General features: G+C 31.1%; 1 protein-coding gene across 2 annotated transcripts in view; it reads right to left on the bottom strand.

Moving 5' to 3' along the window:
* The window catches only part of LOC147029478 (natural resistance-associated macrophage protein 2-like), a 166,682-nt gene that overhangs the window by 63,170 nt on the left and 88,512 nt on the right, over positions 1 to 15,000 (bottom strand). The gene's annotated exons all lie outside the window — the stretch shown is intronic.

Raw genomic sequence — 15,000 nt, 5'->3', positions numbered from 1 at the left:
GTAACAGTTATTTTTTAGAAAATTCATAAATGTCTTGTTATAAAACTCTCTACCCTCATCAGTCCACAATTTTTTAGGTTTTCTCTTACTTTTATTAAATATCTGTTGAAAGGCTAACATAAGAGTATTACCTGTTTTGTTTTTTAATGGTACAACCCATACGTATCTACTCCTCAAATCAATAACGGTTAAAGCATACTTGTACCCCTTATCATTATTGAGTTCAATCAAATCAGCAGACCAGATATAATCTACTTCCTTGGAATAAACTTTCCTTCTCTGAAACTTTGTGAATATTGGTTTATGTAATTCATCAGCTAATTGCTCTTCAGTCTTAATGACATCATTAGAGCCTATAAGTTTTTTGAATTTCCAAGTCCAAGTTTCAATTTAGCACTGATCATCTTCTTCACAATGAACCGATCAACTTTTTCTCTCAAGGTTGGATTTTGTATCAGAGACAAATTATACAACATTTCTCTATCGGCTTCATGCTTTTCTTCCAACGTTGTGGTATTCCCATAATCAATATCGTGTCTCATGCACACTTCATCAACTCTATTGAGGGGTTTACTCCAGGATTTAGGATTGTCTGCCTCATCTAATCTTTTATCCAAGTTTGTGCCTGGACCACAGAAAGAATACCCTGGAAGATGTAATTCCCCTGGTATTCCAGTAGTTGTAAATTTACTTCCTGATAAAAACTTTTGTATATCTCCTCCTCGTTTGTGTTTGGAGATAAATTGATTTTTTTTTGAACCACACACACACCGAACATATACCTTTTTGTATAACCCTGTTATTTTTACTTTTAATATATGAAATATTTTTAGTATTAGTTTTCTTTTTACATTTGAGACAATAACTCATTTATTTATGTGAAAAATTCCTGCAGAGTGCAAAAACCTTTTTAGTTTCCAACATGCACATTTGAATCTTAATTTTTAAAACATAAAGAATCCTTAGAAATGCCTTCACTCTCTCCTCCATTTATTTAAGAAAAAAAATAAAAATGAAAAACTTGAATTAAAATGAATATCTTGTCGATGTTAACAGTCTTGAAGAAAATATTGCAAATAGACTTGTAAATTCTTTGTTTTCCTCCTCGGTGGGTTGAGTTATTTTCTGTAATACCACCAATCTTTTTTTAACCTCATCGGTTTCCATATTTATTTCGTTTTGCTCTTTCCTCCCTCTCTCTCTTCTCTTTCATCCCTCTCTCTCTTCTCTCTTTCCTCCCTCTCTCTTCTCTCTTTCCTCCCTCTCTCTCTTCTCTCTCTTCTCCCTCTCTCTCTTCTCTCTCTTCTCCAACTCCTTCCTCATCCCTTACACCCCATAGAATATCATACATATATTCATCAGGATTTCTTGTTATTCCTGTATCCAAAATAATTTTGTTTACAACATGAAACCAATAAAATTTCTTTTGAATTTCTAAAAGAGCCTTACCTTTTCTTAACTGTATAATTTTTTCATTATTTAACATTCTAATTAAATCTAAAGTTGTCGGTTTCTCAACATCAGCATAATGCCAATCTTTTATTGAAAATACCTCATTCTTATGTTGTAGAACATATTTATTAAAATACCGAATACACTTTTCTTGAAGGTATGCTTGGACACAGAAATGATAATTTTCTTGAAGCCTTCTTGCTGTCATTTATGTATTAGAAATATATGTTAGAATAATATTATGGCACGAAACACCTCCCCATCTTCCCATAGTTAAATCATTTTGTATTTCCTTACTTATTATATATAATCCTGTTTTTTCTGTTTTCATGAGATAAACAAGGGCAAAACCATTATTATATTTACCCTTATTAAATTCTTTTATTTGTTGTTTACTAATCGTGGCCCCACAAAACTCATTCTCGATACCAAGTGGATAATATTCTTCCTTACGAGACCGATTTAATTGTTCCAGGTCTTCGAGGTTAATTTTAAATGACCAATTATACCCTAAATCATTCATATCATACCCCCATTGTTCTATTCTCATACAAACGATACGCCCTTCTTTATAAAAATTTATTTTAATTCGAACTGTGAATTCTGTATGACCTGGAGATATCAACACTTCTGTATCTTTGGAATACACGGCCGTTTTATTTAAGGATATATATTGTGATAAATCGCTTAATCTCACCAAGTCATTCGCGTCAGTCGGGCTTGGATAATTTTTTTAATTTTTAAGCATTTTTCATGTTAATATTTTTAGTTATATTATATTTATGTCGTTCAGCCTGTGCCTTTGTGTAATAATTTGATAAATCAATATCCAGTTCTTGAGATACACCAAAGATAGAACCATCTTTACCAACATAAGTCATTTATATTAGATTAAAAATAATATCATAAAAATTTTTATTTTTGTTGAGTTGAAATAACACATATAGACATAATTGACCACAACACTTGGAATTTAATTCTTGGACTTGAAATGTTTGATAAATACCATTCTGTAAGAATTTTATGACTTCAACAGGTGGTGGAAGACCAAAACTATCAAAATAATATTTGTCTTGACTATTAAAAATACAAACCCAATGAGAACCGTTCCCATTATTATCTTCTAAGTTCATAATAATATTCTTTGTATGTTTTGGCACATTTGTTAATTCATCTCTCATACAAATAACCACATTATGAATTTTTTATTTCTTACAATATTTGACAAGTTGTAAATTTGATGTTGTATTCTTTCCAAATTCTTTAAACCACTCATCAATGCTCATTTATTTATTAGAAAGATATAATCCATTACCTCTTTTCGTTAATTTTACACCTGCTTGTGCTATAGAAGAAAGCATATCTCCAACTAACAATCTCGCTTTATCAGGCAGACCTTCAAGTTTTTCAGCAAAATCTACAATTACACCACTTCCACTAATTTGTTTCTCCAACTCTTTGTTATGTCTTTCCAATTCTTTTTGAGCCTGGAGTTGAGCCTTCCTTTCGTTGGCAGTTTTCACCGCTGTTGAAATACCACCCGTCAATGCTCCAACCGCACTTAAACCAGCAAATAAAGGAATTAGAAATGGGAGAAATCCTCCACTAGTCTCTCTTATTAAATATTTTTTCAACATTGGTTTTGTCATTTTAATTTTAAGTGAGCCAGTGTCATTCAAGATTTTAACCTGTTCTCTTGTGAGCAAAACATCAATTCTTACTGCTCCTTTTCTCTGAATTGTATTAACGTTAATCGTACAAGGCTTTTGATTTTGAACACAAGATGATAGTTTATGAAGATTGATTTGATTAACATATACCCCAGTTGGTACTTTGCCACTCATTTATTTAACAAAAAATTATGTGAGACTAATCATCACACCATTATCTGTATTAATCTGCAATTCTGTTTCTTCCAAAAGCAAACAATATGTATCAACTTCTTCACTCTCTCCTCTTTCAATGTATAGGGAAGTATCCACTCGATTAGACTTTATAGTTTCCTTTTGAGCGCTCAGGTCAAACGCATAGATTGTATACAAACTTTTAAATGCTGTCATATCCAAAATAGGTTCTTTATTTCCATTACTTTCACACACCTTTTAGTAAGACTTGTATGCTTCAGCAAAATCATTTTTTTCCCAATTAATTTCCAATCTATCTCGTGGATAAAATGTTCCATCTAGAGAAACACGAAGTTGTTTCACCTTAGCATTATCACTCAATGCATTATTCTTATCAGTCACAGTATCACCATCTGGCTTTTTTTTAAATGATCCACAGATATCGTGGCTTTCCTTCCAGAACACCCAAATTCCACGTGTAAGTAGTTTGGTTGAGTTTAACGTGTTGACATCTTCTTTTGAGGTATGATACACTGAGTGATTTCTTTGAGTTAAGTCTTCGATTCAACATCTCTTCTGTTTTAAGATTAGGAGTATATTCACTGATATACCAACTCATCTCCTCAATTACAAATTTATTCTGATCACCAAAAGCATTACCAACACCAAAAAGCAATCGATTTTCATTATCATTCCTTTGTAGTTGAAATCTAATTTTAAGACCATACAGAACTTTATCATGATCACAAAATTCAAATATACCTTTAAGAGGAACTGCCACAGTAAAACTATTTTCTGCTTTTGTATCATCATTATACGCTCCTTTCCTTTGAGTATATCCAGGGTCTGTGTTTGTTCCCGTTGACATATCAGGAATAAAACCTTCGACAGACCCCTTTCCCATTCTATCACTGAATGTATAGAGTGTAAATTTCATCATTTCAGATACAGCAGAGACATAATCAACCGCTTCAACTTGTGTTCCAAAATACAAACGCACACTATCAAACATTTTCCAGAAGAAATCATTTACAAGTGTAGCGTTTGTGTTATTCCCAGCTTTAGTGAATTTAAATTTACACAACAAGAAACTTTCGGAGAGATTCAAATAGGTTTGTTGATTATTTATTTCAAAACTTTTTGTACCATTCGTATTCCAGTCTGTTCCAGTTATTGCATTTACCTTGAAGTAATCTTCTTTTTTAGTGGAGTTTGAGATAATAATAGTATCATCCAAATCATAGATACTATCAATTGCTTCCATACTTGTATTTATTTAGGAAAAAAGATGTTAAACCTTTTGAAACCCTGATCCAAGTATTCGAATTATTTTCTCTCGTTCTTGGGGGGACAACTGAGTTTTACCTTTCTTAATTTCTTTTATTGCTTGTAATTTATGAGATTCCTTCTGGGCATCTTTTATGATCTTTACAACACCTGCTACATTTCCCACAACAGAAGCAGTTGAACCAATTAGATCTTTATGTTTAAGAATAGTTGAACCAATACCCATTAGAGTATCAATTATCCCATCTCCTCTAAATTGATGTCCAACACCCCTTTGTCTCTTAGGTTTATAGTATCCTCTACCAAGATACATACCTTCACCCTTGTAGTATGGGGAAAGGAACATCCCATCCCCTGTGATTATTTTATATTTTCCCAACTCGTGTTTCCTCACAATAACCATCGTATTTATTTATTGGAAAACTTCACGTAGGTGAATTCTGATGGATATAACTTCTCCATTAAAAGAAATCACACGATTATCTTGGTCGGTTATCCTAAAATTTACTCTGTGTATGGTTTTTCCTGACACAGGGAGATAAACTAAATTTTTAGGTTCCATATTGAATTTATAACCAATTGGGGTTGAGTATGCGCTGAATGAAAATATTGCATTTGTTTTCTTTCCATCATTATAAGCACCATCAATCAAATCACAGTGAATTAACACCGAATTTATTCCTGAGGATATTTGAATGACATTATCACTGTAAAACATCCCATTAGTTTCAATCTTTTTTGAGGAGAAACCCAATAACTCTCGAAATGAATTATCAATTGTGAAATCAACCTTGTCGTTATTTTTAACTTTAATCGTTGATTTTGAAGTATGTTTTTGAATGTCTATAACAACATTTTTTGGTTCATCACCCTGTTCTTTCATAAGACGAGCAATTTCGGAAGATATTTGAGAAATCTCATATGCTCCGGGTGAGACTGTTATCGTTTTGTATCCACTTCCGGGATTATAACTAAACTTGTCATTTTTATCAGTTATATTAAATAAGGTATTATAAGTTTCCATGGACAATAAAGATGCCTCATATTCTTTTGTTGGGTCAAGTTGTAGTGGGTATGGGAATGAAGATGTGTGGTCGCTTGTTGTGAAATTGAAACTAAGGATTGTGCTTCTCATCTTATTTAATACGAGATAAAATGTCTTTATATTGATATTTATTAATTATTTTCATGTTCATCAACTGGTCTAAAATGGCTGATGCTTCATTAAAACAATTGTTATTTCCAGCCTTCTTACTACCTAACAACAATAAGTCTATTAACTCATTGCGATGGGTCATTTGGAAGAAAACTAACACCTGAACCAAGGATACTTAAAGCCTGAATAATGTGTTTCTCCTTCTCATTCTTCCTACTTTTACCAGAAAGAATAACCTTATAATTTAGAGTGTTCAGCAGATCAATATATACTCTATCATCATTATTTTCCATATCCAATGGTTTATCAATATACTTTGATTCATCCCTCACAGTTGAACCTTGTCTTCCATCTTTTGTGAGAAGAAACATTAATCTCGGAGTTAGTTTAACAGGGGGTTGAGCAGAACCCAAGAACCTTAATTCATCATTAAATATCAATACCTTTTCTTGAAGAAGATGAAATATTGCTGGTTGTTCTGTTGGAATGAGTCCTGCTTTGGTTTTTGAATCCGCTGAATATTCATTGTTTTGAAGAGCATTCACAATATAATCAGGGGGTTGATTAATCTCTTCCAGTTGTTGAAATAAACCTTCATCATCATATACCTTTAATTCTCCTAAATGCTCTAATTCTTCCTCCGTCATTTGATCAAAATCTTTTAACATTTGAAGTTTTTTAGGAGTATATTCTACTGTGGGAACTGTGGAAACATATTTCATTTTTTCTTGGGAAGTTTTTAAAAGTGGTTTAAAAAATTTATCTTGTTTTCTTTCAAATGCTTCTTCGCCCGTTAGTTTCTGTCTGCGTTTCTTCTTTATGTCTTCCTGCTGTTTTACAACTTTTGAAACCAACTCTTGATGTTCCTTAAATCTTCTTGCTCTTTCTTATTGTAAAATATAATTTAATGAATTGTAAAGATCAACAGGGAAATTTTCCTTTTCTTCATCATTCAAGTAGATGTGTTCAAATAAATCCTTTTCTTTAAATATTGCATCAAATTCTTCATTAACATTAATGCGAGTTGTAATTTCTTCTTCACTAATACTTGCATCTCTGCTTTTCATACATTTGCGTTGAGTTTCTTCATCAACATCAAAACCGAATGATAAAATCTTCACTCCGCTCAGATGTTTAATAATTTGTCTCGTTCCTTCTGGATTAGTTTCTAATATCCCAACACCACCAGATTTTAGTTTCCTTAACTCACTCTTACAATGTGAATATTTTGTTGTACCAAGAGAAACCTCCTCAAATATTTGACCTTCATTCCTCAATCGCATATGTTCCTCCACTGAAATATAGTGATAATCTTCACCTTTTACTTCTCCAGGTCTTATTGCTCGAGTTGTTGTTGACACAATGCGTATCACGGGGAGTTTTTCAAGTAAATTTACAATATTCTCATTTGTACTACATAAGAACCTTGATTTATGAAAGTTTTTTCCAGAAGCAGATTTGACCACAAGATTTACAATAATAGTTGTCATTTATATATGTAATTGTTTATAAAACAAAAAATATATCCCTTAATATCTCATCTTGTTTCACAACAATATATTTATATTTTTCAGTCGTGTGCTTCATGTCATCCTCAAATTTCTTTTTACTACATAATGTAGAACAATTATCTCTCCAAAAATTATTGATATCTATTGAATTTAACTTGAATAAAATAAAAGTATTAGCATTGTTTCTGATGGAACGACGAGGAAGTTGAAAGTACGATTGACTAAGATAAATGCAATTACAAGAAGAATGTCTCCCTCTTGTGTAGTAGCTGTCCATTACCGTTTGGTTTCTCTCATTAACACAATCATCAAAGATAACGAGGTTCTTTTTTGATTTATCCAAATCTTGGGGAGACGGTATATCATCCGTATTATCACTAAGAATACAAGTTATAGGATTTGATTTCTTTTTACATCTCTGTGTATCACAAAATAGTTGAATTATATCTTCAATGTTATAATCATTTATGTTTTTTTGACGTTTAAATAAACCGATTATATCTTCTTTTTGAAGACCAGCATTAAAACCTTGTGAGAGTAGTTGATACTCTGGTTGAAAACTCGACTTTGTGAAAATTATTAAATTATCATAATCTAAAAAGTTGGGAGTGAGGAGCATCTTTAAAAGTAAGCAGGTTTTTCCACATCCACTTGAACCAACTATGAGGCATCTTAATGAATTTGGGAGATTTTTATGGTTGTTAAATTTTATCTTATTTTCCCAAATGGGTAAAAAATCATTCATTTATATATTTGGAAAACAGGTTATTTAATTTATTATTAGCTTTTTTAGAAACTCTATATTTTATCCTAAGTTCAGGTTTAATTTCAAGATAATCCATTATTTTATTTATACAATATCTTGTGTTGATATTTCCATGAAAATTACATCCATGAATAATATATAACAACAATCCTTTGAATATTTCTCTTATACGTTCAGTTTCTTCCCTTGTAAGGAAAGGTGTGTTATCACCCTCATACTTTACATTCATTTCTCTAATCAATCTTGTAAAGTAATTCATTTTTGGTGTAAATCTAAAATAATTATTTTCCTTTTTATATTTTTTATTATCATTAATTAGAAGATAATCACAGAATATACATTGTTTATAGGCTTTTGACTCTGTTTAATCCCCGTCTTTCACACGCAGGACAATTCTCAAATTTGTCATATGGAGAATCAGGAAAGTCTAGCATATTTATAAAGTAAAACTTTACTTAAACTGAAATTCATCTATACTTTCAGTTGTATATTGACTCATATTTAATAATATTACCATCGATATCGATATACTTTTTTTTCATTCTCAGATTCAACGACAACATTTTTTATATTAAAGGTAATTTTAAAATGATCGTTAACTACTATTGAACGAAATGTCATTTCACCTGATATATTAACATCCTTTATTTCATCAGGATTTACATCTTTAGAGTTGTTGAAAAAAATACAAATTTCTCCTTGCATATTACAGATGGTCTTATCTTTTCTTTCTAAAGCTTCATCCATAAGGTTTTTGTTTTTTGATACTTTTTCTTGTTTCATTGCTTTTTCTAGTTTTGAATATATTACTAGAAGGAGAGGAGAAACTTTTGTTAGAGATACTTTAATTGATGTTCCTAAAAAATACTAAAAGCTATACTAAAAGGTATACTAAAAGCCCTTCCACTGAAGGAAATTGAAGAACTCATATTATTTACCATAATAGTTTTTATCCAATAGTTGTTATATTTATCTTTGTTCAATTTTACATCCTTGACATATTTCTCAGTATCTTTAACAAATGAAGAGATTGATTGAAACTTGTCTTTTGTGTCTTGAAACATTGTATTTATTAAGTGAAAAAGTTGGAGGATAAAATGGTTTTAAGCACAGATTCACCTGTAAAATAAACGAAATTTTCATCAAGAAAATTTTAGTATATAAACATGGTGAATACAACATACTGCGATGTTTGTAATCACAAATATAAACATTATAGAAAACACCTCCGAACCAACAAACACACATTTAATCTATTTCATAAAATATCTCCTCTTGAGTTGGAAAGAAAACATTGTGATATCTGTTCAAAGGATGTTTTGAAGAGAAGTTATAATAAACATCTTCAATCACAAAAACACAAAAAAAAATGAGTTTAAAGTAAAGGGAGACTATTATATTGAAAACACTGATGGGGCATTTAAAGGGCATATAAAAATAAGGATTTTTCAATTTGGAGAACCCGGTCCATCATCAATAGCTGAATCAATTGAAATAGTGAAACCCGATGTTGAAAAATTTATTAAAAAGACATTAAAAGAAATGAAAACTTTAAAGTTTTATATGGGAGTGAAAATGAATATGAAAAGACAAGATGAAGAACATACTCCTTATATGAGAACAGATCTTCATTTTATAACATCATTTCAAGATTTTTTGAATAGTGGCGTTTATGAAGAACTATCAAGACAAGAGGAGGATGTTGATAATACAGTGGTAGGAAGTGGATTCAATATTAAAAAAAATCATCTTTTTAGATATACACATTCTAAAATCAAACCCTCTTAAAGCTTCTTCTTATATTGAATTACCAAAAGAAATAAAACTAAAGAAGGCAGTTGTTAATATTAAGAACAATGATAATAAATGTTTTCTCTGGTCTGTTCTTGCTCACTTTCATCCACCAAAATGTAATTCAGAAAGAGTAAAACAATATATGAAATATGAGAATACCTTGGACATTAAAGATTTTAAATTCCCAATGCCACTAACAGATATTCCTAAATTTGAGAAAAAGAATAATCTTTCTATTAATGTATATGGATTAACGGATACAAACAAAGTTCAAATATTAAAAATTTCAAACAACTATAAAAATGAAGAAACACACATTGATCTTTTATATTTTAGTGTTGGAAAGAATTCACATTACACATACATCAATAATTTATCAAGATTAATCTCTTCTCAGGTATTCAGAACAGCAAACAAAATATATCCTTGTAAGCGATGTCTTAATTCATTTCATACAAAAGAACGATTAGAACATTCGAAATATTGTAGTAATCATAAATCAGCTGTAATTACAATGCCAAAACCTGGTGAAAAGATTTCTTTTGAAGATTATAATAAATCTATCATGCACCCATTTGTGATATACGCTGATTTTGAGTGTATCCTTAAAAAGATAAATACTGCTTCTCCTAATCCAAAAGAATCATATACAAATAAATATCATAAACATATTCCTTGTGGTTTCTGTTATTATATCAAATCATCTGTTGGAGAAAAGTATAACAAACTTGAACATTATCGTGGAAAAAAAGCTTCACAAGAGTTTGTAAAACGATTAGAAAAGGATTGTATAAGACTCACTAAATTAATGAAAGAAACAAATGAACCGATGAAATTAACCAAAGAAGAAAAATTAGAATTTAGAAAGAATATCTGTCATATTTGTGAGGGGGAAATTAAGGAGTCTAAAGTTAGGGATCATTGTCATCTTACTGGTAAATATAGAGGTCCCGCTCATTCCTGTTGTAATCTTAATTATAAATTACCTTCTTTTATTCCAGTCTTTCTTCACAACAGCGCCAACTATGATACACATCTATTTATAAATGAACTTTCAAAAACACCAGGGAATATTTCTGCCATAACAAACACAAGTCAAAAGTATATTTCATTTACAAAAATGATATTCACAAAACCTTTAACTCGTATTAGGTTTCTAGATTCTTACAAGTTTATGGGAACACCACTAGCCTACCTCGCATCAAATCTAAGCTCCATGGACTCTTTTCCAAATCTTAATTCATTCTTTCCAAAAGAGGAAATTCTCACTAAAGAGGAAATTCAGATTAAAGAGAGAATTCAAAGTAAAGAGGAAACTCTAATTAATGAGGAAATTAATGAAGAAATTCTAACTGAAGATGAAATTCTAATTATAAAGAAAATTCGAACAATGAATGAAATTCTAACTAAAGATGAAATTCTGATTAAAGAAGGAATTCTCACGAGAGAGGAAATTCAAACAAGGAATGAAATTCAAAGTAAAGAGAAAATTCTTACAAGTAAGGGAATTTATCCTTATGATTATATGGATTCATTTATGAGATTTAAAGAAACACAACTTCCTTCAAAAGAAAGTTTCTATAATAACCTTTATGAAGAAGAGATAAGTGATAAGGAATATAAACACGTACAAGAAATATTGAAAATATTTAAGATAAAGAACCTTGGAGAATATCATGATTTATATCTAAAAACAGATGTTTTATTGTTAGCTGATGTGTTTGAAGCTTTTAGATCACTCTGTCATAATAAAAATTGTTATGGATTAGATCCTGCCCACTATTTCACAGCTCCTGGTTTAACTTGGAGTGCAATGTTGAAAATGACAAAACAAGATATAGATTTAATCAGTGATGTTGATATGCTTTTGATGATTGAGAAGTCCAAGAGAGGTGGAATATCACAAGTATGTTCAAAAAGATATGCTAAAGCAAATAATAAATATCTTCCAAATTATGATAGTGAAAAATATAGTAATTATTTGATGCTAATTTGTATGGATGGGCAATGTCTCAATCTCTGCCTTATGGTAAATTAGAGTGGGTGGAAGAAAAGGATTATGAAAAGGCTTTGATGAATATTGTTATTTCTTCTCAAGAGGAATTGAATGACGAAGAAGAAGGTTATTATTTTGAAGTTGATTTGAAGTACCCGAGTGATCTTCATAATAAGCATAAAGACCTTCCTTTTGTATGTGAGAAAGAAACCCCAAAGAAAGAATGGTTCAGTGATTATCATAAAAGTTTTAATATTAAAGGCAAATCAACAGAAAAGTTATTAACAACATTCTATGATAAAGAGGGATATGTTTTGCATCAGAGAAGCTTAAAACAGTTTTTGAGAGAAGGATTGAGAGTAGCTAAAATTCATAGAGTTTTAAAATTTAAACAAAGTCCTTGGATGAAAAAGTATATTCAATTCAATACAGATATGAGAGCAAATACAAAAGTAAAATTTGAAGGGGACTTTTATAAATTAATGAATAATGCTGTATTTGGAAAGACTATGGAAAATGTTAGAAACAGGCAAAACATTAGATTCGCAACATCTTGGAAAGAAGCTTCGAGATTGATAAATAAACCAAGTTTTGAGAGAGAAGAGGTTTTTTCAGAGAACTTTTCTGCAATTCATATGAAAAAGGAAAGTATTGTAATGGATAAACCAATTTATATTGGAACAGCAGTTCTTGATTTATCAAAGATATTGATGTATGATTATTTGTATAATGACTTAAAGAAAGAGTATGGTGAAAATGTTTCATTGTTGTATATGGACACTGATAGTTTTATCCTAGATATAAAAACTTATGATGTTTATAAAGATATGAAGAAAAATATTGGAGTATATGATACAAGTAATTTCAGCAAGAAGAGTGAGTTATTTTCCAAAAAGAATGAAAAGGTTATTGGTAAGTTTAAGGATGAGTTGGGTGGAAAAGTAATGAGTGAGTTTATTGGATTGAGAGCAAAGGCATATGCTTATAAGTATGGTGATCAGATTGATAAGAGGTTAAAGGGAATAAAGAAATATGTAATAAAGAAATCAATAACTTTTAGAAATTATTATAATTGTTTGATGAATAAGAAAGAAGAATATAGGAAAATGAATACAATAAGAAGTTATAAACATAACATATATAGTGAAGAAGTAAATAAAAAGGCATTAGGAGCCTTTGATGATAAGAGATTTATTTTAGATAATGGAATAGATTGTGTTCCATATGGATATTGTATGATAGAGTGAATAGAATAGATTGTGTTTTAACGATGGGAAGATGGGTTAGGGTTTTTTAAGGGCTACCGCCACATTTTTTTGCAATATATAAATGGTCAAACCAAGTATTAATCAAACTAAAGAGTGGAGAAAATCTCAGTCTTGGTATATAAATGGAAAACATAATGAATGTGAAAAATATCAAATAAGTCTTATTGGAAAAATAACTAAAACAAAGGTAAATAAAACAAATAAGCGAATCAATTTAAAAACTAGTAAGTTAGAGGATGTAAAGAAAAAAATGAATATCCTTGAATGGACTGAAAACTTTGATGGTTATCAATTGAACAATGAAAAAACAATTTACTATAATCTCAAAATGATATGTGGCTCAGGAGGTGGTCAAACAAGAGCATTAAGAGAAGTTTATCATTTCGTAATGGCACAAAAGGGGTATCTTAAAAAAATATAAAGATTCAAATGTTTTGTTTTTCAATATTTTAGATGGGGATTATTGTGCAAAGAAAATTAAACTATTGAAGGAATTTGAGAATGAACAAATCTTTATAGGTTCAATGAGCGAGCTGTTCAACCCCCAGGTGTTCAATTCAATGAGGTTCAACCTACAGGTTAAAAGGGGAGACAAATAAATATACCTTGGGATGAAAGGGGGTTTATTTTTAGGGGAAAAAAATAGGAATCGCTGAAAATCCCCCATTCATTTACATGGGGAAAAGTGAGCCAGAACCAGTATTCTTACCCTACTTGTGATCAACACTGTCAAAAGCATTTTCAATGTCTAGAAAAAAGTAGTCCAACCCTGTCTTCCTTTAGGCCACAGTCAATCAAATCTCTGATTAAGAAGATGTTATCAGAGATTGATCTTCCTGGAATACAGTAACTCTGGTCAACATGAACAACAGTTCCAATTACACTCTTCAGCCGATTGGCAAGAAGTTTGGACAAAATTTTATAGTCGGAGCACAACAATGAAATGGGACGCCAGTTCTCGACCCGCCGGAGATCTCCGCCTTTAGGGAGGAGGGAAACCACCGCTCTTCTACAGCTGAGAGGCAATATACCAGATCGTACACTTTCTTGCAGGACCAGCAGTACTTCTGGACCTAAAATGTCCCAAAACACAAAAAAAAAAAAAACCAAAAAAAAAAAAAAAATCAACTGGAAGGCCATAAATCCCAGGGGTTTTTCCATGTTCAAGGCTACTCAGAGCTGTACCGAGTTCCTCCAGGGTGGGCGGCACTTCAAGACATTGACGCTGGTCACAACTCAAAACAGGTACATGATTGGTCATATTCACATCGATATCTTTGTTCACGGATTTATCCGCAAATAATTTAGAAAAGAAACTTTTTACAAGCATTCTTACAACACCCTCGTTTTGTGTAATGTTCCCTGTGGCATTTCAGGGAAACAATCCGCCTTTGGGACTTCTTAAAACCTTCTAACTGAAAAAAATTTTTTGTTGCAGTGTCAGAAAACTTCATATTTTGAATTCTAAGTCTGAGTGACATCACCATTACTCTCTCGTGATTCAGTTCTCTTCAATATGCTTTTTTTTCCAGTAATAACTGAATTTTCCTACCGTTTTGAGATTCGGCTAATTCTATAATTGCAAAATTTCGTTTCTCAAAGTGAAACATTAATTTTATTCATATTTATGGAGAACGACTTAAAACATTGGCAAAAAACGTGGATTTGGGTTTAAGCATTGTCCCACCATAACTGAACAGAAGAGTAGAAAGATTTTCTATGAACAAGTGTTTTCCAAAAACAACGAAATGCTTCAGTAAAAGAGCAATCCTCTAATAGGCTCGTATTGAAAGTCCAATAAGCACTTTTATGAACCAACCGAGAAGAAGATAGGCCAAGCACTACCAGGTGGTGATCAGAGAAACCGGAAGGGAAATGTTCACAGGATACTAGTACATTTCTGTACGTAGAATTTATATACCATCG

The sequence above is a fragment of the Eptatretus burgeri genome, chromosome 3, assembly GCF_056783735.1.
Source record: "Eptatretus burgeri isolate ZD-2024b chromosome 3, Ebu_testis_v1, whole genome shotgun sequence".
In the NCBI taxonomy this organism is placed as follows: domain Eukaryota; kingdom Metazoa; phylum Chordata; class Myxini; order Myxiniformes; family Myxinidae; genus Eptatretus; species Eptatretus burgeri.
Note: the sequence above shows the minus strand (reverse complement) of the source record. Positions and strands in the feature narration are given on the sequence as shown.